A 24,866-nucleotide genomic window follows, 5' to 3' on the forward strand; every position below is an offset into this window, starting at 1 on the left:
TTGTTTATTTTATAGAACTTGTCAAATTGATTCAAAGTTAATATGAAAGAACAAAGGGCCAAGAATTGCCTAAAACTCCTGAAAAAGAATAAGACTTGCCCCAGCATATATCAACCCTTATTATGAAGATACAGTACTGAAATCTGTGAGGCACTGGGTCAGAGACAGGCAAATTTAACTCATGGAACAGAAAAGGGAGATAACTCTGAATGCAAATCTGGATGTTCTGGATGCAAATCCAGAATTGATTCATCGATAGAGTATCAGTGCTGGAAGGAGGAACTAACCAACTGATGACGCTGGGAAAATCTGGTTATTCATAAAGGAAAAAAAAAAAATCCCTACTTCACATCAAACGCAAAAACAAATTTGAGCTAGATTAAATGCTTAAGTGTGAGAAGTAAAACTAAAACTTTTAGAAGGACATCTGAAAGTGGGTTGGATATCTTATTTGTCCCTCTAAATCCACTTTCCAGTTTCCTCCACCTTGCTATTGGCCCCAGGCACATGGCTACCTCAGTTTGACTCCTTTGCTCCCTGGCTGTGGGTTGGGTTTGGAAAAGGAAAACTGGGGAGACAGTTTGGGAGGAGGGTGAAGTCGGCCAGTGTTCTCCCCTGCCCCCTCCTACAGGGTAACTCCAGGCTGGCTGTGTTTCTCCTTGAATATCACTGCTCTATCAAGGAGGCTTGTCAACACAACCTCTCCTTCTAGGTTCCAACAACATTCCCTCCCCTCTTCCTCTGGGGCCAAGGGTTGAAACAATTCTGCTGCTAACAGTTCCTGGTGGTTTCCCTGAACTCTGCCCATACCTTGGGAATCGTTCTACTAAGCTTCCTTAAACTGCTGTCCTGTGAGTGTGCCCTATCTTTCCTGCAGAGACCTCCACTGATAAAGTAATTGTTGCTGAAAGTGGTGGTCTCAAAATAGATCCTCACAATGGGATTCTGGGATTAGTTGTTCATCTATTCTGGGAGCACTGGGATAGGTGCCTTTCCGGGTGTGAGTGTGTGTGTCTGTGTGCATGAATAACTTTGGATTATATGCAAATCCACAGCATTCATGATTATACATGATACTGGTGGTCCCATGGAACAAAGTACAGGGGAGCTGTGGTGTGGGGTGCCCACTGGGAGAACAGGGTGTGGTAATAATATTGCCTACAAAAGTTGTGAGGTCAGGGAGATTCTTCTTATGTCCCTCGAGAGCGTTTATATAAGGGGAGAGAGAAATTTAAAGTTAGAACCTTTCAACTAAGAATTTACAAGGAGAACCAGAAGGCTCCCACCATAGCCCCAGGGTGTGATGTTTAAGATTCCTGAGTCAAGGGTCATTGAAGTGCTCAACACCTCCAGGTCTCTAACAGTTTTTAAGAAGATGGAGAAGAAGCGTTCGCAGGGCAGGGAAGACACTGATTTTGGCAGCAAACTCTCACCTACCATCTGCAGAGTCAACTCTCCCAACACGTGGGAGGAAACAGCCCTCCTCTGCACAAAGCCTTCCCAGGCTGCTCCTCAGGCTGCTGCCTTGCAGGCTGCTGCCCTTTCTCCACAGACTCACCCACATCCTGCTCCGCCTGGGCCCATAAAGCAAGTCAGATCCCGAGGCACAGGAGCTGCGTGGGGAGGAGGTGTCCACGGTGTAGGGGCCGCAGCCTGGGAGGTGGGCTCCACGGGGAGACAAAATGTAAATAGGTCACATGTAGCCACACGTGTGGACAAGGTGCTTCCCTCACAAGTTGGTCATTTACTGTGAACCTTGAACATCGAGGGGTGTGTATAGTCTACAAGATTGGCAAATCCAAGTCTAGAATTAACAAAAACCAATCGCTGATGAGGTCAATATGCTGGACCTCCTGGACGTCCTGCAGAGCTGGGGTTCTCCAGCCCCAGACGGTTTATTAAACCCAGATTGCTGGGCCCTCTCCCAGATTCTGTGAACGAGCAGGCCATGGTGGGGCCCAAATTTCTAACAAGGTCTCAAATGTTGCTGCTGCTGGTCTGCTGGGAATGCAGGGAATGGGAGCCTGGAGGGATCTACTGTGTGATACCTGTTAAACCACCTGACCTACACTCCCTAGGGAGGCCTGGGGGCTGGTCACCTCACCAAGGGGTTAGAAAAATGCCTGGGGGAGGGGCAGCAGCCTCCTAAAAGAACTCCACGGAGGCCATCCTCTCTATCCTGCAGGTGACCACGGTATGACCCCACGGCACCAGGTTCCCCACTCTCCATGAGAACTGCGGGATCCTGATTAGTAGAGGCCAGTGGTAGGCAAACCAGAGTGACCCCCTAGGCAAGGGGACCCCAGAGAGCTACTCAGTGTACTTGACTCAGAGAATCTGGGGACAGGCTCCAACATGAAAAAGAGGGGCAGCCTGAGCAGATGCCGCTTGACACACAGAAGCTGGGACCTACTGGGTCTGCTGGACAGAACCACAGCGGGGATTCACGACAATATCCACAGTGTCCAGACCAATGACAGGGAGGCTGGGGCCCTTTAAGAGAGGGCCTCGCAAGAGGCAATCAGCGTGTGTGAGAAGCCTGTTCCCACATGTTCCCCAGACTCTCACAGCCACTTGCCAGGCGGCTGTGCACTGAGGACAGGGAGATATGCTGACCTCCCAGTGGCTACTAAACACAGGCCCTGAACCCGCACTGATTCTATAGCCCTAACGTGCCACTGAGACACACACGTCTTGACCTGGGTGGAAACGGCACATCTTGTTCTGCTCATGGAAACAGGAGCATCTGACGGTGCATCCAGTGCGGCTCAGCCCCTCCTGAGGTCATTCCCCAGCTCCAGAGCAGAGTGTGCAGACACCCCAGGAACGGTGGAGGCTCCACTCTGGCTCTGAACTGGTGGGATGAGGGCTATGAGAAGAGGGCAGAGGGGCCACCTGTTGCCTTCTGAGACACTGATGACGCTAGAGGAGGTCTTTCTGACCTCAGGGTAGGAAGGATTTCTTAAACAAGAACAGAGTAAGCGCTAACCATGAAAGAAGACATTGGTATCATAAGAGATGGGGCAGTGAGGGGGAGAAATTGGTAACGCTCTAGGGAACCTGAACTACACATGAGGCAGCATGGTATCACTTCAAGGCGGACTTCAATAAGTTACAAGTATGTACTGCATTTAATCTTTAAGGAAATCACTACAGAAATTTTAAAAGAAGTATAATTGGGCTCATGCCTGTAATCCCAGCACTTTGGGAGGCCGAGGCGGGCGGATCACAAGGTCGAAAGATCAAGACTATCTTGGTCAACACAGTGAAACCCCGTCTCTACTAAAAATACAAAAATGAGCTGCATGTGGTGGTGTGTGTCTGTAATCCCAGCTACTCAGGAGGTGAAGGCAGGAGAATCCTTTGAATCCAGGAGGCGGAGGTTGCAGTAAGCGCCACTGCACTCCAGCCTGGTGACAGAGAGAGACTCCTCAAAAAAAAAAAAGGAGTATAATTGATACATTAAGCAAGGAGATAAAGGGGAGGGCAGGGGTGCAAAGAACAAATGTTAACAAATAGAAAAGTTACCGACATGGTAGATATTAATCCAATAGCACCAACAATCACCTTAAATGTGAATGGTCTCAATATACCAATCAAAAGACAGAGAATGTCCAAGTGATTAAAGAAAAAGAATGTCTGTGCTCCAAAGGACACCCTCAAGAAAGTGAAAAGACAACCCACAGATGGGAGAAAATGATGGCAAGTCACATATCTGATAAAGGACTCATATCTAGAGTTCACAACAATAAAAGCCAAATAAACCAACTAAACATGAGCCAAAAATGTGAGCAGGTATTTCTCTAAAAAAGAGACACAAATGACCAATGAGCACATGAAAATATGCTCAACATCATTAGCCATAAGGGACATGCAAACCACTGTACGCATGAGATGGGTACAATAAAAAAAGACAGATCATAACAAGTGTTGATGAGGACATGGTGAAACTGGACCCCTCAGGCACGGCTGGTGAGACTGTAAAAGGTTGGAGCCATAGCCTGGCAGTTTCTCAAAAATGTAGACATAGAGTTGCCATGTGCTTCAGCAGCTCCACACCTAGATATACTCCCTAGAGAAAGAAAAACATACGTCCACATACAACTTGCACATGAATATTCACAGCAGCATTTTCGCAATAACCAAAAAAGTGTGAACCTAAATGTCCATCAATTGATAAATGGACAAACAAAATGTTTGTAATATTCATTACATAGAATATTATCTGGTGATAAAAACAATGACATATTAATACATGTTATAAAATGGATGAACCTTGAAAACATGCTAAATCAAAGAAGCCGATACAAAAAGACTCCATATTATTGTCTGATTCCATTATATGAAATGTCCAGAATAGGCAAATCTAGAGGGATATAAAGTAGATGAGTGGTTGCTTAGGGTTAAGGGAGTGGGGTAGATGGAGAGTGACTGCTAATACGGGTATGGCATTTCTTTCCAGGGTGATGAAAATGTTACCAGATTGGTGGCAGTGACAGTTGTATAACTCTATGAATATACTAAAAACCACTGAATTGTATGCTCTAAATAGGTGAGCCTTAAGGGAATCATATCTTAATAGAACTGTTATTAAAAGAGAATAAATTGTTATATATTATTATGTTAAAGTTAACTCTCCAGTTTAATCAGAAGACACCCATACAGGTAAAATTTAAAAAAAAATTTTAAACTGGGAAACACTACTTCCCACCCCTGTAACTGACAAATGATTCATACGCAATGTATGTACACCCAGTAACCCCAATTCTAGGCACAGATCCCAAAGAAACTCTGGCATCTGTGTATTAACGGTCTTGTACAAAGCTGTTCTTAGCAACAATTCTTAATAATTACAAACATGCCAGGAGAATGAACAGATACACTGAGATTTGCTGGCCAAAACACTGTACAGCAGTGAAAGTAAAAGAACCACAGCTAAGCTGGGGCTGTAGCTACACTGTGGCTAAACCTTAGCAGCATGATGATAAACTGGGGGAAAAAAGCAAGTCTCAGAATACCACCCACAGTACAGCATTCCCACAGTGCTCAAAACCAAAACTAAGCAATATGGTGTCTAAGCACATCTACCCCTGAGACACACAGCCATGTGGACGGTGGCTTCCTGTGGGAGCTGGAGGTGACTGGCAGGTGGTAAGGTGGAAGGAATGTGTAGGGAATACTGGTAATAGTCTAGTCATTGATGGGGTGGTGGCTTTACAGGTTCTATTGTTATACTTTGTATAACTAATAAATATATTATGGGAAACATTTTATATGTGTCGATAGATTTTAAATGTCAAACGTTTTAAAGATAACAAAGGAGAAAATATGTTGCAATCATATTTTACAGATGAATGATTTGACATCCAAGAATGTTAGCGGCTCCCCAACTGTGGATCAATGTGTATTCAAAAGTGCTGGGATTCGCACCCAGCTCTTCTGATCTCAAAGTTCTCATTTTGTCACTAGCTCTTTTTGCAAGAACTACTAGATCAAAATATCGCTATAAAATGAGAAACACATGCGCTTTTTAGGCATTCTGGGGAAATCTGGCTATTACAGGGAGAGAAAAACACTTCCGCTTTTGCCCTCCTAAGGCTACTCTACTTTAGAGTAGGCTTACGACTCGTGCTCATTTAATTAAGGCAGTTTTCTGTATAATCCATCCTGAGTGATGCCCAGAGCAAGAAAAGCTGGGGGAAAGGATAACAATCCAGCCTCTCCAGGCACATGTCTCTTGGGAATGAAGAAAGTGAACATTTGTAGTTAACAGGCAAATGCACATGTGTGGAGAGTTGCTACGTGCCCTGTGTGTGGGCGAGAAACAATTTTTTCATAAGCTTCTATGCTGGCTCTGAGATGCCGACATGGAGAACTGCTAAGAGAGACCCTCCATCTGTCATCTTAAGTTTTATTTTCTTTTATCTTTAAAAGAGAATCCTTAGTTAATTAATTTCAAGCAAGAGGGTCCTCTGTTGCATCAGTGGTGGTGGGCACGAGCCCTGAAGAGCATGCCAGGCAGGTGAGGGACTGAGCAGGGGCGGCCACGTGCTGCTGAATGGAGCGGCTAGAGCCGGGTGCCTCGCTGGGAGCAGGCCAGGATGCTCTGCAGGCTGGAAATGTCCCAGCTGCTGAAGTCATGGCTCATCGGTGCTTTTCCTAGTTTGGCTTAACTTCTGCCTTTTCCATCCTCAGCTTTCCAAATCGGCTAACACAAAAGGTAAAAGAAACAGTGAATCTGAAATCTTCTCCATGACACCTTTTACTAGCTTCAAATTCCTACTTTGAAAATAGTGCTTTCCTCGTCTGACTCCATGGCCTGATGCTGGGAGGACATGTTATTTCTCTCTCACTCAATATTCATAATAATCACTGTGATAATTTAATATTATTAGCAATGGCAAGCGGAATGCTTATTTCGAGACTGGCATTATTCCAAACATTCAATTGTTGGAGGTGCTCCTAAATTCCATTTTTTCGAAGAAAGAGCTGAACCATTTTCATAGCTTAATTTCATCGGATTTTAAATCTTAGAAGGTGGTTCCATTCCTTTCCCCTTTGAGCGTTGTTTTGTTTTGTTTTTGAGATGGAGTCTTGCTCTGTTACCCAGGCTGGAGTGCAGTGGTGCAACCTCGGCTCACTGCAACCTCCATCTTCCAGGTTCAAGCAATTCTCCTGCCTCAGCCTCCCAAGTAACTGGGACTACAGGTGCGCACCACCATTCCCGGCCAATTTTTTTGTACTTTTAGTAGTGACAGGGTTTCACCATGTTGGCCATGCTGGTCTCGAACTCCTGACCTCATGATCTGCCCGCCTTGTCCTCCCAAAGTGCTGGGATTATAGGCATGAGCCACTGTGCCCTGCTGAGTGAGTGTTTTTAAACTCACTTTATGGAATCCTCATTCATTTATCAATGTATTCATCTAAAAGCACTTGTTTGGTTCCAGCTTTTGTGGTGTAAGTGCCTACTGATTTTGTATCTTGTCCCATTAACGTGCTTCTCAGGGATCAAAAGTCCCTTGTTTAATATGCAGGAGGTGAGGTACTATACTGGCTGCAGAATAAAGCAGGCAAATTATGCCTATTCACATATTTTACCATATTTAATATATTTTATTTTGCCAATGTCTCTTAAAGCACATGCAGTATTTAATTAGTTTTATTTCCTTTTACAACAATGACATCTTATTTATCTGTCTCTATAATGTAATTAGTGTAATCTCTGTATTTGTTTTCCCCCTGAGTCAGCTTAACACTTTCTCCTTTTCATTATAAAATATTTTATGTTTCCTTCCAAGTTTTCTGCTAACCAAGTCCTTACTTCATTTAATTCACTTTTCCCATACAGTGTGCTGTAAGATTATTTTATTTCAGAAAAATGTCACACATCTTCCTCTTGCTACTAAGATTCTCTTCTCATTTTGCCATTTTTTCCCTATTTTAGTTTAATGTCCTTTCATTTCTATTATGTGTTAGGTGTTCCAAGTTTTACATCCCTGCGGCATTCATTTTAATAGAATTAGGAGAATCTATAAATAAAAGCAGCTCCTTGGAATAATGCTTTCTTTCATTCTTCTCTTCTCTCCCTACCCCCACTTCTCCAACATGCCCTAAATTTACCAGCAGCTCCTCCAGGGCAGAGGTTTTCCTGCAAGGAGTCTGACTGCTTTGTCTTTGCGGCATTTGCCCTAGTACACCCCTGGGGTTACACAGGGTCAGGATTCCGTCTAGCCTGTCCATTAGGACTCTGTAGGGAATGGCTGCTGGTCCCGCCCTTCAATTCAACAACTCCAGAGGCTAAAAATTCTACACAAAGTCAATAATTCAAATTCTGAAACTAGAAAAACACTGCGGAGCAAGACTGAGAAGATAATTAGCAGGCAAGCAACCCAGCCTACCTTGCCGTGCCAGGGGTATCTGCAGCAGGCTTATCTCTCCTCCACAGGAAGGTACTTAAATCGCGGACTCCGCTCATTTTCATTTACTGGGAAGCTTCTCCCTGGGGCTGAAACTCTCTGCCTGGGGAAAACCTAGCAACTTGGAGGCTCAGAGAGCCACAGTAATCCTTTCAGGTGTCAGTGTAGCCCCAGAATATCCTCTACAAAAGCAAATGCCCCCGGACCTAGATTCTAGGAGATTTCTTTGATGACATCACTAAATCCCTAGAAAGGCTTCTAATCTTCATAAATTTATGATTATGTCTCCAAAGACAACATGGGATTTCTCCCAAATCCACCTTGCCTCTACCATGTCCACAAAAATACCTTTCTCCCAACACCTTGTTACGAAATTTTTCAAACATACAGCAATGTTGAATGAATTGTATGGCAGACATCCATATGCCCATCACCTTGATTCTACCATTAACATATTCACTAAAATCACTCGATCACACGTCTCTCTGTCTACTCATCCCTCTATCCATTTGTCAACTCATCTTATTTTTGGTGCATTCCAAAGTAAACTGCAGTATCAGTACGCAACATACATCTCCCTAAAGACTTCAACATACATGTCATTATTTGCTTATAGACTGATTTCTTTTGAGATAAAATCTACATATGATGAAACAAGCAAATGTAAATTACACATTTGTTGAGTTTGGATAAATGTATACACTTGTACAACTCGAAACCCTACTGAGATTCAGAAGATAGGCATCACTCCAGAAAGTCTCCCACATGGCTTCCTGGTCAATCCCGTTTTCATTCCCCCACATTTGGCTTTGCCAGTTCTAGAACCTCCTCTGAATGGAATCAGGCTGCTCTCAGGTAAGGCTTCTTTCACTTGGCCTGTCTATGAGATTCATGCATGTTGTTATGCATGCTGGTTGTCTGTTCCTTTTTATTGCTGAATAAAAGAATGCTCATTGAATCAATGTATCACATTTGTTTTTCCATTCTCCTATGGATGGACCTACGAAACATAAAATTGTGAATTAAAAAAAAAAAAAGCTAAATGACCCAGAAAACTCCATAATCTTCTGAGGGAAAAAAAAAATCAAAAGGAGGCATCACCCCAGATTGCTGAGAACCCGGCAAGGGGACAGGCAGACCGGAGACATGCTCTGACGGGCAGCATCTGTTGGCTTGACTCTCTCTTCAAAGTCCCATGGCCAGGTGGCCTGGCCACACCAGTCAGCAGGTCGTCTTCTGCTATGAAGGGGCCGATGTAGAAATCAAACTGGGCTCCACGTTAACACAGATCCCTGAAGAGGCCTCAGGACAAAGGCCTGGCTTTGAAAACAGGTTGGGCAGCACAGCTGCTCCCTTCTGCTGTGTCCAGTGTTTCTACGGATGGGACAATCCACTGGGCATCGGTTTCACGTCCACGGTGCATGCAGAAACATGGCTGAGCTTGAGACTTGCAATCTAATTTATGCAGCCTAACAGCATGATTCAAACAAACCTGACACTGTGGGAAGAATGACAGTGGCAAGCACACAGACAGGTTCCCTCAACCTTGGGGAGACAGGAGGATCTCTCAGTGGCGGCACCTGGTCACTGGGAAGAGACCCAGGGAGGAGGCTGAGTGGCTGCCTGGCATGATAAGAAACTCAGGCTGGCAAGCCATTGGCACACAGACCAAGTACAAAGCAACTGCCCCCAGGAAAGGAACCAATTGCTAGAAAGTAGAACCAACTTGGAATAAGGAAATAAATCAGGTTAAGACAGGATTTTCTATAGTTCTCTGTAGCCATTGAACTTTTGACGGAAGAAAACAGAAAACACATCCAGGGCTCTTCATGAGTGAGAATCAAAATGGAAAGTGGAAAGATCCTACTGGTTAGGTTTTAGAGATGTCCTTCCCTGGTTGGAAAAGGAAGGCCGTTACGACCTGGCATGTCATCGTGGGGATCTGTTAGTTCTGGTCCCTCAATGTGAGCCTCATATTGACAGTCTTCCAGAGTTACTGTGTCCACATCTATCTCTGAGGTTTCATTTGGATTTGTTTTTGTTTCGTTTTGTTTGTTTTGAGAAAGAGTCTCGCTCTGTTGCCCAGGCTGGAGTGTAGTGGCGCGATCTCGGCTCACTGCAACCTCCGCCTCCTGGGTTCGAGCAATTCTCTTGCCTCAGCCTTCTGAGTAGGTGGGTGCACACCACCACGCCTGGCTAATTTTTTTGTATTTTTTTAGTAGAGACAGGATTTCACTGTGTTGCCCAGGCAATTTGCCCGCTTCAGGCTCCTAAAGTGCTAGGATTACAGGCATGAGTCACCCTGCCTGGTCCGTTTTGTTTTTTACAGAGTCTCACCCTGTCACCCAGGTTGAAGTGCAGTGGCATGATCATAGCTCACTGCAGCTTCGACCTCCCAAGCTCAAGCAATCCTTTTGCCTCAGCCTCCTGAGTAGCTGGGACTACAAGCACATGCCACCATGCCTGGCTAATTTGTTTATTTTTTGTAGAGACGGCATCTCACTCTGTCATCCAGGCTGGAATACGGTGGCATGATCATAGCTCACTACAGCCTCGAACCTCTGGGCTCGAGGGATCCTCCCACTTTGGCCTCCCAAAGTGTTGAGATTACAGCATAAGTCAGCAAGTCTAGCCTTCATTTGGATTTTAAGATTATTTAGTGTAAGAAAGAATCAATTTGGTTTTCTAACGTTCCTGATGTGACCAGATATCAGAACAAGGTGGAATACCAAGTTCCTCAAAAAAGCAAGCAAGCAAACAAAAAACCCAGAAAGTACTAATGAGTTCACAACACACCACGGAGAAGAGAAAGCATCTATTCCTGCAAACAGGCTTTTGCATCTTGTGCTAAAATGAATGGCTGTAGGCAGAGGTGGGTGAATCACCTGAGGTAGGAGTTCAAGGCCAGCCTGGCCGACACGGCAAAACCCCATATCTACTAAAAATATAAAAATCAGCCCAGTGTGGTGGCATGAGCCTGTAATCCCAGCTACTAGGGAGGTTGAAGCAGAATTCCTTGAACCTGGGAGGCAGAGGTTGTCGTGAGCTGAGACTGCTCCACTGCACTCCAGCCTGGGCAACAGAGCAAGACTCTGTCTCAAAAAATATATAAATACATAAATAAAGGTTTTGAGAGTCTTGAATTATCAAAGTCATGATACATAAAGTTGTTTAAGCCTCTGAAACAAATCTAACTTTTTGTTTGTGGCTAATGGTGTCATATTCCTGCAAAGGAGAAACTGAGAGATGTGCATAAGAAAACTGTTAATAAGCTCAGTCATAAATGGTTACTTTGATAGGACAGCAATAACGTTGCTTTTCTTTCTATAGAAATTAGACTTTATCAAGAGGAACACAAATTGGAATTTGTTTGTTTAAGTTGGAAAAAAACAGAAGATCAAGATGTATGTTAGACTGAATTCAATGGTGGCCAAAAATGGACTTATTTTTCCATGTTAAAATCTATCCTCAGACAGACACACCTAAATAAACGCCGACTAGGACAAGGAGGCACAGATCCAGGTACGTGGGGTCTAACAGACATGAAACCACAGCCTCTGCTGTGACCCTCGGAGAGGACAAGTGGAAAGCTAAAACTGGCGCCGCGGCGGTGATCACTGGGGTGCGTAGTCTGCCTGACCCATCTTTATAACTTAGCACCTCGCCTGGGACCAGGCTTTGAGCCAGCATCCAATAAATGTTTGCTGAGTAAAAGCAGCAGCAAATGAACCCCCCTACCCTCTAATGGCATCGGGAGTTGCTGAGGCCTTCACACATCCAGAACTTTCTATCTCTGCCTTTATCCTCACTGAGCTGATTATTCTCCCTCCACCTCCCCCAACACCTCTGACCCACTCTCCATCCTTCTCTGCCCTGTTCTGTGCTGCAGAAGACTAAGCCGTCCAGGCAACACTGCGAGGGCCAATGGAGGTACCAGAAGGAAGCTGCATCCTCCCCAGTTCCAGCTCCCACAGGCGCTGCTAACGCTGTTCTAGCTCCATCCCAGCAGCAGCTCCCCGCCACTGCCTGCCCAGTCCCCAGGTGCCTCAACACCCTTTGTTGGCTCCCTTGTCCCCATGCACACCTCTGTAAGTAGCCCCTTCATAAGACTGTTTTCCACTGGGTCACTGAAGGTGAGTTGTTTCAGATGGGATGCAGACAAAAGTACTCATGATCCATCTGCCCAAACACACCTCCACGTCCCATTCCTCTGTCCACGAAAATCCTGTGGACCCCTCAAGGTCTGGCCCTAATGCCACTGGTCACAAAGCCTTCCCTGAAACACCAGGTGAAAGTCTGCCCTGTTTCCTCCGCTATCCTAAAGCATTTGGACTCCACCCCTATATTCCATTCACTATTCTTGCAAAAGTTACGTGCTGTCTATTTTAGGTAGGGACTTTGTCTCACTCATCTCTGACTTACACAGAGTGATGAACCCAAAGCCTTGGAAACAAATGGCGCTGCAGATTTTACTTCAAAAAACAACAAGCAGGCAAACCAACCCTCTGAACAGTGTTCAGTGAAAAGTGACAGACAGGAGAAATATCTGCAACATACTTAAAAACGCGGGATTAATATCTACAACACAGAGAAAGCAATCACTAAAAGACAAACAGCCCAATTGAAAAAATGGGCAAAGAATATAAATAAGCAATTCAGAGAAGGATTAAAATGGCTAATAAATACATAAAGAGACACTTATTTCTATGCTTATTTATTTTGAGATAGGTGTCTGCAATCGTCATTTATTATTATAACCAGTATTTGTTTTGTTATTATGGATCCTACAGAAACTCACAAGTGCACAGAGTCATGAATAAGGACAACCATTGCAACATTGTTTATAGCAGAAAAAAACTGGAGCCAAGTCAAAGGAACATTCACAGGTGTGGTATAACAAAACACGTTGCAGCTCTAAAATGCCATAAAACTATTTAAAAGCACGAAGTAGATCTCTATGCACCAGCATGGAAAGATTCCCAAGATGTCCTACTGTTAGCTAAGAAAACCTAGGCCCAAAAGAACATGTTTAGTACAATCCCACTTATGGAAAAAAAAAAACCCTCCAAAACTTATTTTTGTGTGTAAATGTGCACAAATATGTCTGTCAAGGCACAGAAACAGGACACATATACTAATGTATGAACAGTGGTGACAGGGAAGGACTGAATTAGGGATGAGATGAGGGGAGGAAGGAGATTTTGGATTTTGCACACCTGCACTGTTTGAATTCTTTATAACGGGGAGCATTTATATAATACTCTAAATTTATAAATTTATATGTTAATGTATAATTTTTTAATAAAAATAATAAAATCCTAATGAGTAGCTGGGTGCGGTGGCTCACGCCTATAATCCCAGCACTCTGGGAGGCTAAGGCGGGTGGATCACCAGGTCAAGAGATCAGGACCATCCTGGCCAACATGGGGAAATCCTGTCTCTACTTAAAATATAAAAATTAGCCAGGCATGGTGGCACGCACCTGTGGTCCCAGCTACTCAGGAGGCTGAGGTGGAAGAATCTCTTGAACCCAGGAGGCGGAGGTTTCAGTGAGCCGAGATTGCGCCACTGCACTCCAGCCTGGAGACAGAGCAAGACTCCCACCTCAAAAAAAAAAAAAAATTCTAATGAGTTGAACCGAACAAATGTTATCAAGTGTGGACCCTCTGCAAGGCTGGTGATGCCGGACAGGAGACACAGGGTGGTGGGATGAGACACTGTAACCAGGGACCCAGGGCATGTCGGGAGGGCGGGGAGCAGGGCAGTGGCAGAGCCCCTTCCACCTCCCTGCACGGTCCTGACCTTCCAGAGCAGTTGCATTACTATCCAGCTCCCCAAGCAGAGATAAAGAACTCACTGAGCTAAATGTCAGGGAAGAATTCCATAAATGATGGGCCAACTGCAAAGGTACACTGAGCAGCCATTAAAAGTTATGCCATAGAAGACTTATTGCCTTGGGAGGTACAAGTTGTAAAAGTAGACAATCCTATTTGTATAAGACATCCGTGAATGTGTGTGTGTGTGTGTGTGTGTGCGCGCGCGCGCGCGCGTCGAATATCCCTAAAGTGAAAATCTAAAATCCTCCAAAATCCAACAGGACACTCAAAGGAAATGCTCACTGGAGCATTTTCTATTTCCAATTTTCAGGTTAGAGATGTTCAACACGTGAATATAATACAAATATTCCAAAATCCAAAACATGTCTTTTCGCAAGCATCTCAAATCAGGGATATTCAACCTGTATGAGTGTGTGTGCGTACACTCACACACAGAGTCAAAAACAAAAAGACGTGATCCAAAGTGTTAACAGTGATTATTCTGGAGTGGTGGGACTATGGGTGATTTTTGTAGTTTTCTTGTTCTTTTCTGTGTTGCAGAAATATTCTGTATCCATGTATCCCTTGTGGGTCCCCCTCCAGCCTCTTCTCTCCTCTTGGGATTTGGTTCTGCTGTGTTCCACTCACCTCTCAGCAGGTGGAAAACACAGGGCTCCTGGCAGGCTGAAAGGAGGGTATCCAAGAAAGGTTCCCTGACCTTCAGACTCCTAGACTCCAATGGCAAGAATGCTGCCTTCATTCCTGCATAGATAAGCCTTTGAATTGAGCTCCAGGTCAGAGCCCTGATTAAGGAGAGAGGGTCCCACGGTACAGCTGGGACTTCTTCACAGGTCCCTTCTAATGTATGAACAGTGCCTGGACTGCACCCCTCTGCCCTAACCCCATAGAAAACCCCAAGCCAAGCTCCATGGCAGCTCACATGCCACCAGCTCTTTGCAGCTTTTCCTAAGAGACACAGACTCTGTCTATGAGGAAGGCCTAGAATCCAGGTTGCCCAGGTTGAAAGCCTTGCTCTGATCCTCATTACTATAGCAGGTTACTCAACCTCTCTGGGCTTCAGTTTGCTCATATGTGTAATGGGATCCATAGTAGGGTTCTGGGGGTGATTATCAGCAGCGCTTGGCAGACAGCAAGACTGACATAGGAGTGGCTGGCGGCAGTCATGGTAGGGGCACTGGAATCCGAGGACCCAGCCATCATTCTAAGGAAACAGTCATCTGTGGGTACAGAGAGGCTGAGCACAGGCACGAGCCAGACTGCCTCTTTATAGAAAGTCAATCTTTCACAGGAGAGACTCCACCCAGGCCCCAGGACAAACCCATGCCTCCTTTCCTCAGTCCTCCTTCCCACTTTCCCTCCTGCCCTCTTCTGTGGCTTCCCCAGTCCTCTTCCCTTTCTTGGCTTCCTTTCTTCATGTTCTTTTGCCCACCCAGGGGCAAGATGCTCACCCTGAGCTTCAGAGAACACTAGGCCATTATGCTGTGTTTGGCCAGATTTGCCGGTTCTGCCCTGGAGCAGCCACATGGCACAGATGATTGACCACTGGCCTCGGCCTTGATAGGAGAATCCCTGCAGGTGATGCTGCAATCGCTCAGCAAGACTCAATCCAGGAAACACAGAGGCCAAACTCAAGGTACCAAGAAATGTCAAAGGGCGGAAAGCACAAGCGATACTTGACTATACAGAAACATCACAAATATTTGCTGCCCACAAAGCTGCTAGAGCTCAGCAGAAGTGAAGATAACAAGGTCAGCATTTTCTACTTACACTGTAAGGATCATTTGCCTTTGGTGAATGGAATCAGGACATCACAGGTCCTGGTATAAAACACTCTTAACAGTTTCTCATACGAAACCTTCTCAGTGCCAGGAACTGCGCTGGGGCCTCAGGAAGCAAAATGAGTCAGGTAAAGATGCAGACTATGAGACGCTGTGGTCCAGAAGGTCCAGCAGGGAGACAGACACCCCATGTGCTGTGGCCGAGCCCCTCCTTGGAGCTCGGAGAGGACAGGGCTCCACTCTGCTAGGCAGCAGGCAGGTCAGGAAGCAGCACTTTGGCTGATGCTGAAGAAAGGCAGGGTCCCAGGTAGACCACACAAGGAATGGGCCCCCAGGTTAAAACAACAGCAACAGACAGGTGCAAAAGAAAGAAAAAGCATATGGAAAGTTTCCCCAACATCCAGGGCCCAGAACTGCTGAAGAAACGTGTGGTAGAAGTGAAGGGTTCTGGGTGAGGACAGAGCAGCAGGGAGGGCGGGCTCGCTCACCGAGGGTTGAACGGACCGTGCCTTCTTGTGTGGGAACTTCTGCTGCTTTTAAAGCAGGGAAAGGACAGTGTGAGGTTTGTGGCTCTGAAGAATCCTACAGATGGCAGTGTGGGAAGAGGCCTGGAAGGGAGGCAGGGAAGGCAGTGAGGCAGTCACCAGGACACTCACTACCAGGGAGAGTGTGAATGAGCAGACTGGCCTGGACTGTGGCCATGGGCTGGGCGGCAGGGGAGAAAGACCCAGGGGCAGGTCGGACAGGGCTGCGGTCAGTGCATGTAGATGCTAGGCGGGGGAATCCATCTGGTTTCCCATCTGGAGGACAGGATACAAGAAAGGTGAGCAGAACCGGTTTGGGGCAGAGGAGCACCCGATGCAGCCTTCTACTAGACAGGACACAGCAGGCCTGACCTCTGGTGGGAGGGCCTCATCCAACAAGAGGCAGCCCCTTCTCTCCCCTCCACCACCTTCCCAGACCGTCCACCCAGGGAAGAGTCCGGTAATGATCACAGAGGTGAACTTGGGCCTTTTGAAGGCAAGAAGGAGGTTCTTGTAGATGGCTACTGCTGGACTCCTCCCAGGCACACAGTCCAGGAAGGGGGACAGCCCAGGGGGAGCCCAGCAGTGGTCATCTCAACATGATCTGCTTAAATGATCACAGGAGATATGTCTAAGAGTTGTCACCAGGTGTTTGAAACCAAAGGGGGACAGTCTGGAAGTCCAAGCTCCTTGCAACAACGTGGGTGATGCCATTACCCACTGACGTATTCACCCCCAGGGCAGCCCGGCTGATCACTCAGAGCTTCGGGAGTCAGCTCCATGTGGGCTTTCTTCCCATCTCACTGAGAAGACGGATTTGCCCAGCAAGGACTCTGTGAGCAATGGATGTTGCCAGTGGCTGAAATTCAAGAGGCCCCAAGAAGGGTTAGAGAACCAACAGTGGCAGCCTCTTCCCGACCCAGTTCAGTAAGCGGGTCCGTGTGCCACAGGGCAGGGCTGCATGTCGAGCGGGGCTGTGGGGCCCTGTGGAGCACAGCTTGTTTGTGCCACGGCGGTCAAGGCCAGACAATGAGACTTTCTTCCTTTCCATGGTGCCACTGTCTTGACACTGAGGGCATTGATGGGCTGGTTGCCATGGGAACCCGAGGCTGCCGATCCCATCCCAGGGAGCATGAGGCTCCTGACAGCTGATGGCTATTCATCCCCCTTCCTGGCAGGACTAGACAGGGGGCCTTGCATCTGCTGCTGGGGCCTCAAGATGCTCAAAGAGCAGAGGCACAAGGATATCGGGAAGAGCCACAGCTTGATGGGAGGACGGAACCCGCAGGGTCTGAAGCATCCACAGTGAGCTCCAGGGTGCTGGTGGGGCCTGCAGGGTGCACAGGGCTCTCGGATCAGTGTGGAGCTGACCTGGCCCAGAGGCAAATTACAGCGTCACCAGAAGGGTGTCCTCACACACAGGCACACATGTGGGACTCCAAAAAGCAAACAAGTCAGATGAGAAAGCGGTGGCGAGGGTGGTTCAATAAATGACACTTAAATAAAGCGCAGGAGCCCAGCCTTGGTCCCTCACAAAGGCTTATAACCACTAAGAGACCCTTGCAAGGCAGGGCCCACATTTTCTTATCTCTAAGTGCCCACGCCAGTGATAGCACACAGCAATACCCGCTGAATACATGAATGCACATCTGCCGGCTGTCAGAGAAGTGGCGGAATTGGAACTAACCTGACAGAGCAGCTAGAGGACTAACTTTGGGCTGACTCGCCCAGGAAGCCCAGAGCCCAGTGTCAGAAACAGGCAAGCCAGCAGGCAACATCAGAGTGGCAGGGGCTTGGGAGCCCAGAGGAAGGTCATGTCCGGTGGGCTGGGGAAATGGGGATGAGTCAGCTGATGGAACCGACAGTGGAGCGGAATGGGAAGGCTGAGGGCTAACCAGGTAACAGGGTAAAGCCCTTCCTGGCAGGAACAACAGCAGGAGCAAGCCTGAAAGGAAGCAAGAGCATGAAGACAGGAGTTCCGCAAAGATGGAGCTGTAGCCGGGGCTCAAGGCGGTGGGGTGGGGCAGGAGGCCCTGCAGCAGAGCAGGCAGGTGGAGGTGATGGAGGTGATAGAGGCCACAGCCTGCACCAGGCAGTGGCAGGGGTGAAGCAGGGGCCCTGAGAGTCATTCAGGAGGTGATGAGACAAGCTTGCGGGGAGCACAGGAGCAGGAGGAGGCGATGGTGACCTCCAGGCCTCCAGCTCCGGCACTAAGGTAGACAGGGGTCTCTTTTTGTAGACGGGGACCTACACGAGGAGGAGGTTTCAGCAAAAGATGATTAGTCCAGCTGATAAACGTGCAGTCTGAGTGACTGAGTGTGGTTTCCTCGAAGGGCTGGAGGGCTTTTCTTTTTCCCTCCAATAGAGAGAGGCGTGAGTGGTTTCAATGCGGATGAGCAGGAGCTGGTACAGACCATCCAAGACAGAGCAGTGCTGATGTGCAGCCCTTGGCATCCGTGCACGTTCATGCACACACACCCGCACGCACCAGGTGGACAGAGGGAGACACAGCGGCCAGTGGGTCTGAGGAGGTTCCTCTGTCACTCATTTGTTCATTTTGGCAGAGAGCTGACAGGCTTTCTGTCTCATGATTTACCTTTGTCTGGGAAGCAAGGACAAGGTGACAGCAGCAGAAGGTGAGTCAGAGGGTGTGGGGTCCGGCCCTGGCCTGTCAGTCACTGGTTTGTCAGAAGGTAACTGGCTCTAAGGCCTCATCACCATGAAACAGGCCTGGTGACACCTCCCTGCAGGGCTGGTGCCTCCTGAGCAAGAGTACTCATGAGAAACATCAGCTGGGGGAGCAAGGCCAGGGCTTCTGGTCAGTGGCAAGGCCAAGACCCAGTCCCAAGAGCCAGGAGGAGGCCAGGCACCCAGCGCAAGCACAACTTGGAAGCCCTCCAAGGGCAGGGCTCTGGTAAAAGAAGAGGAGAGGGGTCAGCAGCCTGGGCCGTAGAAGATCAGAGGAACTACTTTTTAGATGGCAAAATCTGTGCAGAGGCTCAGCCATCCAAAAGAGCTCGGGATGTTCCCAGCTGGGATGGAGTTGGCAGACACTGGAGAACACAGTCTGGGCAGCCCTGAATGTCCCTGTTGCCACCCAAAGCTCAAAGCCGGCAGGTGTCCCAGGCAGCATCTCCAGCCTCTCCTAGCCCATCAACAGCTTTGTGTTTCTGATTTGCTTCCCTGGTTTCCACCTAGAGAAACTCAAGCCCTTCCAATGGACCGGTCAGCTGAGCCACCTGCTCGGGCCTCATTCTGAGTCTGCCTTTGGGTGTTGCCTTCTGGAGCTTTTCTAGCTCCACACATGGCAGCTGGTTCAGCTTCGATCACCAGTCCCCACACCAGCCCCAGTGACTCAGGAGGGCAGTCCAGTCAATTAAAATCCTACCCACTTAAATGCATCACTATCTGGGTGAAGATGTCAGATGGGAAGGTTGAGACAATGAGCTTCACAATCCTCATCTTGTCTCTGTCCCTCAGTTCACACCCAGATCCTCTCGCAGGCCAGCCGTGCACAGCCAGGCCATCTTGGCTCACAGCATAAAACCAAGACAGCCTTAGACCGAAAATCAATCCCAGAGAATTAGGTCACAGGTGACTGCTATTCTGGGTTTCCCCTTGTCCCTACCAAACCCCTGACACTTTGGCTGGAACAAGTTCTGGCCCATGATTTTAACACCTGGTTAAAGCTTTGGCTTGTTTTTCATTGCAAGAACAAGCTGTTTGCAGCATGACAGTTTTCTTCTGCTGACAAATGAACTGTGCAGGCTCACCTGAAACTCTGAGCCAGGTATGTCCTGCTCAGTAGCTATTTTAAGTAAAACTATTTAAGGCAAGTTCAAGACCATTTAAGCCTCTTAGATCTTTTAGGGCCCTGGCAGCCAGCCTGCCTTTTTATGTTCAGACTCAGAAGCAACAAATTAGCTCAATACCCCAGGCAAAGCAAAAACCCAAGGGAAAGTGTGGCATCCAAGAGCCATCCTTGAGATAAACATCACTTCCAAGAGTGGCAGACACTGAGCTGTTGTGATCTGGCATGTGGAGAATACCTTGTTGCCATCCTCTTCACACAAGCAACTTGTCTTTTCTCAGAGTCACAGTGTCAAAGGTGACAAGGCACACAGGTTAGAGTAAGGGTGACTGGAAGGAGAAAGAAGCAGGGCAGAGGGGAAGGGTTCCTGGGCTCTGTGTCCAGCTCTGTCCAAATGGCCATGTGACCTGCAGCCAGGCACTCTGTTTCTCTGTCACCATTTCCTTGACAAGTGTATCGGCTGAGTCTGGACATCTCAAGTAGAGACTTCGAGACTTCTTAACCTGTGCATCCAAGGGTGTGCTTCAGAGGGTCCAGGAGCACCACAGGGTGTGTGCACAATGTGCATTTCCCTAGTCTTTTTGCTCTCTTTAATGTTTTCTGTGTATCTGTACATATGTCTATGTGTATAGGTATAGACGTCAACATACATACGTTTATATACCATGCGTGTGTATATACACACACTGGTACACATCACCACATGTAATATATCCTGATACAAAGAAAGGAAAGTACAAAACATCTAGGTGCAATTTTGCATATAACCCACATACATTTATACATACACACACACTCACACACATACACCTGTGTGTTGTAAAGCAGTGCGCTGCAGGTAAAGTTTGAAGTTACTCCCCACTCCCTCCCTACTCAGAGGCCATTGCTAACTAGAATTTGATGCGGACCCTTACAACCCACACTTCTATACTTTTACTGTATCTATAAGCATCCATAATTAATACGGTACTGCTCTGTGTGTTTCTTAACGTTTACGTGAATATGATCACATTGGACATCTACAATTTGCCTTTTTTTCTCTCTCTCTCCACATTATTTGAGAGATGCATCTGTATAGACACAGATCTGGTTTATTCATTTCTAACCACTGTAGAGTCTTCCATAGTGTGACTATTTTGATTTAGTTCTCTATTCTACTTTAAGGAAGGTGGGTCTTCCCTTCATTTAAAAAAATGCCTGCATGGACATTCTTATACCAGTCTCCTTGTGCACATGCGTGAGAGTTCTTCCAGGATACATCTAGAGGGGGATTTGCCGGTGCAGTTCAGCCTCACTGTGTATTGCCAAATTGCTCTCCGAACTATACCTGTTTCCACCAGCAGCAACTGAAAGTTCCCATTGCTCTGTATCCTTGCCGGCACGTGATGCTAACATGCTTCCACATCGGGCAGTCTGGTAGGTGTGAAATGGTATCTCATCGGTGCCTCGATTGCAGTGCTCCAATAATCCCCAGCGAGGCTGAGTAAAGCTGGGTATCATTTCCTATGTTTATTAGCTGCTTGGACTTCTCTTCGTTGACTTCTCTATTCATAAGCTTCCCTATTTTTCTACCTGGCATGTATCATTTTTTTTAGTGATTTATAGTTTTTAAAATAATCTGTGTACTAATCTGCTTGTTATGTGTTGTAAATACTTTCCCAGTCTATTACTTGCTTTTTAACTCTGCGATGATGCCTTTGTTTATGGAGAATTTTATCTTAATGTATCAATCTCTTCATTTCAAAATTTGTTTATTTTCACACATCGTTGAGGAACTCCTTTTCCAATGTGACAAAGGTATTCCACTGTATTTCTTTCTAAAAGTTTTATATACAGTCTATAATCCCATCTGGAATGTGCTGTTGTGTAATGTAAGGATCTAATTGTTTTTCCATGGGGAGAGCCTGTTCTCCCAGCATCATTTAGTAAATCGCCCATCCTTCCCCATCCGTGTGTAACTCTTCAGCTCACACGCACAAGTTCCGCACATGCTCGGGTTTCAGTCGATTCTATGGATGGACTGGGTCCATGTCGAACTGTTGTTGAACCTACCATGTTGAACCACAACTCCCCTCCTCTTCTTTCCCAGAGTTGTGTGAGGTATTCTTGGACCTCACTCTTCCATATGAATTTCATAATTCTTTTTGTGATTTCATATTCCATATTAAATCTTGTCAGGGCTTAAACTGGATTACATTGAATTTGCAGATTAAATTGGGGCAACTATAAGAGCCAGCCCCCCTCTACATGAACAAAATGCATCTCTCCATTTATTTAGATTTTCTTTCTTTAATCCTTCTTCTAAGTATGTTATGTTTCTCTATAAAAGTCTCACCTTTTTTAAAGACCTATTTCAAAGTATCTCACAGTTTTTATGCAAGAATGAAGAATGATTTCTTTTATCTTCTCAGATGTTGCTGCCAAGCAGGCAGCAGTCATCAACTCTCTTATTAGCTCGAGTGGTTAATCTCTAGGTTCTTTTGGATTATCCGTGTAGTTATATCATCTGCTGATAATGACACTGGACACTTCCACATTTTTATTCCCTTTGAAATCCTGCGGTGTTACCTGGAATGATGAGTAGAGGGACAAAAAGAGGCTATCTTGTCTTGTCCCTGGTGATGCATATTTTACAACAGAGAGGATCCATAGCTTTTATCAGATGCTGAAAGGGAGCCATGACTCAAGAAAGGTGAATAATCCCAGGTCTCAATTACCTCCGGACCATGTGAAATAAACTGACTCTGGTTATTAGTTGTATGGAAGAAAGTAAAACAAGCAAGCAAGAACTCACAGCACAGCAACTATCCGGGTGAAAGCCAGGGCTGTGATGCAGGCAAGTACAGAACATAACACTAATTGCCCATTAAGGCCTTGGAGAAAGAGTTTCACAAAGGGGATCTCAGACCAGAGAATACAGCAGAAGAAAATGAGCAGGGAGTGCGACTGTCAGAGGTGACATATGCATGCCATGTGAACACAAACAGCTTCCTTCCCTTCCTTCACCCCCATTCGCTCATCTGTAAGTCAAAGCTAATAATATCTACATCTTATTTATGAGTCACAAATTCTCCTGGCTGAAAAAAGACAAATAAGGTTTTTAAAGAGTTCTTATTGAGTGGGTAGAGGCTGAAATGCTCCAGGCCTTTTCCACATTAGCAGTGCACTTAGACTGGGGGAAGAAAAGCTCATTTTGGAATAAAGAGTAATAGGCCCTCTGTGAGTAATCACACACAAGCCTCCGAGACAGGTCCTATCCTCAACCCACGAATCCCTCTGTTAGTGAATGTCACCACACTGCCACTGCCCGTACGATGCCTGAGTGACCAGGCTGTGTGGAATTCACCCTGGCTGCACTGGACACAGCTGGGGAGACCCCGAGAGACTCCCCAGAATAGCCTGGGTGGGGAGTGTGCACGGGAGAAATCTTCTCTCCCGTTAGCAACATCAGGAACTCAGTGAGTCTGACAGAGGTTAGTTCAAAGGGCCAGCATGACCAAGGGTTGGGCATTTTTATTCCCACAGACAGAAATTTCCAGGGGGAGTTTCCTGTGCCTCTCTGCCTCTCTCTTGCAGTGTGGGGGAGCTCACAGCACAACTTCAGCTCCATTCTGCTCATTTAATTTTAGGAGCCCCAAACCCAGGCACTTTGTAATTTACCACGTAGTTTAAGAGTCACTTTTAGCTGAAGACAAATTGCTGGGCCACCTGGGCACAGCAGCGAAGTGTGGCAGGAGTCAGGGGCTCTAAGCAAACATAAGGAACACCTTATTCCGTCTGGACAATCGGCCAGGGAGACTCAGAAACTACAGAGACGAACGCAGTCAGTGCTACCCAAAGGCAAACTTGAAATCACAGGATGTTTGGAGGGACTTGAGTGCCATATATATGTGTGTGTGTGTGTGTGTGTGTGTGTGTGTGTGTCATTTAATATATAATATATATATTTATAAGGTCTACAAAAGATGTGCTAGCATTCTTTCAGATAAACTCGAATCGGCCTTGTGAAGATTCTGTCATTCAAATAGTAGCATCTACCCCTCCAGCAGGCCACACACCTAACAGCACATCGACGTAGGGCTTGGGATGAAAAAGAAATGTCATTTCTATCAGGGCCACACCACACCTTGCTGGCTTCTGCCACGGATGATGATGAAACTAAATTTAACACTGCCTGGCATTAGGGATTTGAGTTATGAGGCGGCGCTTCCCTGTCACTTCACTTAATCCTCTGAGTGTGTAGTTTGTAGATTTGTTAACTGCACTGAGAGGTCACCTGGTGTGACCCCAAACCGATGGCCTCTCCAGGATCCATAAGTCTGGGCCATCTCACCACTCCTCAGCCCAGTTGCCGGTTACAAGAGGAAAAAGGGACCCGCCAGGGCGGTCCTTTGAGGGTAATGGCTGCACCTTTGTGCCCAGGGCGTGGTCTGCTTGCTAACTGACAGAAGGGGTGAGAGCCAAGCCCGTCGGGTGCAGGGCGGGGAGGGCTCCTCATTGGCCCCATGGGGATAGGTAAGGGCCAGGCCCCGGTCCAGGCTCTGTGGCAATGCAAAAGTAGCTCTTTCCGACAACCGCACAGTGTAGACACTGTCACTGACTGCAAAGGAGCAAGTCAGAGAAGTGACCTGCCTAAGGTCACACCGCTCTGCCATCGGATCCGCGGCAGGAGCCCACAAACAAAGCACCCTCCCTCCGCTCCTGCAGAGGTTTTAAACCCAGGACCCCCGGCCCTGCTGGGTCCTGCGCTGTCCCAGAGCCTCTCCGACGGTGGCCAGGCTCCAGGGTGCAAGCTCCAGACCATCTATCCCCAGGAGCGGCGGACACTCAGGGAGCCCGAGTCCCAGAGACGCCGGGTCACGCTCATGTCACCCAAGCAGCGGCCGGCCGCCTTGGAACGTGCACAGGGTCCAGAGCCCGCGCCGCCCGTCGGGGACAGAGGATCCGGTCCTTGCAAGTTCCCCCGTTGCAGAGAGCTGGATGGGCGCTCAGGACCCCGG

General features: G+C 47.0%; 1 protein-coding gene across 3 annotated transcripts in view; it reads right to left on the bottom strand.

Moving 5' to 3' along the window:
* Positions 1-24,866, bottom strand: part of PCSK6 (proprotein convertase subtilisin/kexin type 6) — a 182,273-nt gene that overhangs the window by 156,755 nt on the left and 652 nt on the right. The gene's annotated exons all lie outside the window — the stretch shown is intronic.

Source organism: Aotus nancymaae, unplaced genomic scaffold (assembly GCF_030222135.1).
Source record: "Aotus nancymaae isolate 86718 unplaced genomic scaffold, 86718_ANA_hifiasm-v0.15.2.pri h1tg000014l, whole genome shotgun sequence".
Lineage (NCBI taxonomy): Eukaryota > Metazoa > Chordata > Mammalia > Primates > Aotidae > Aotus > Aotus nancymaae.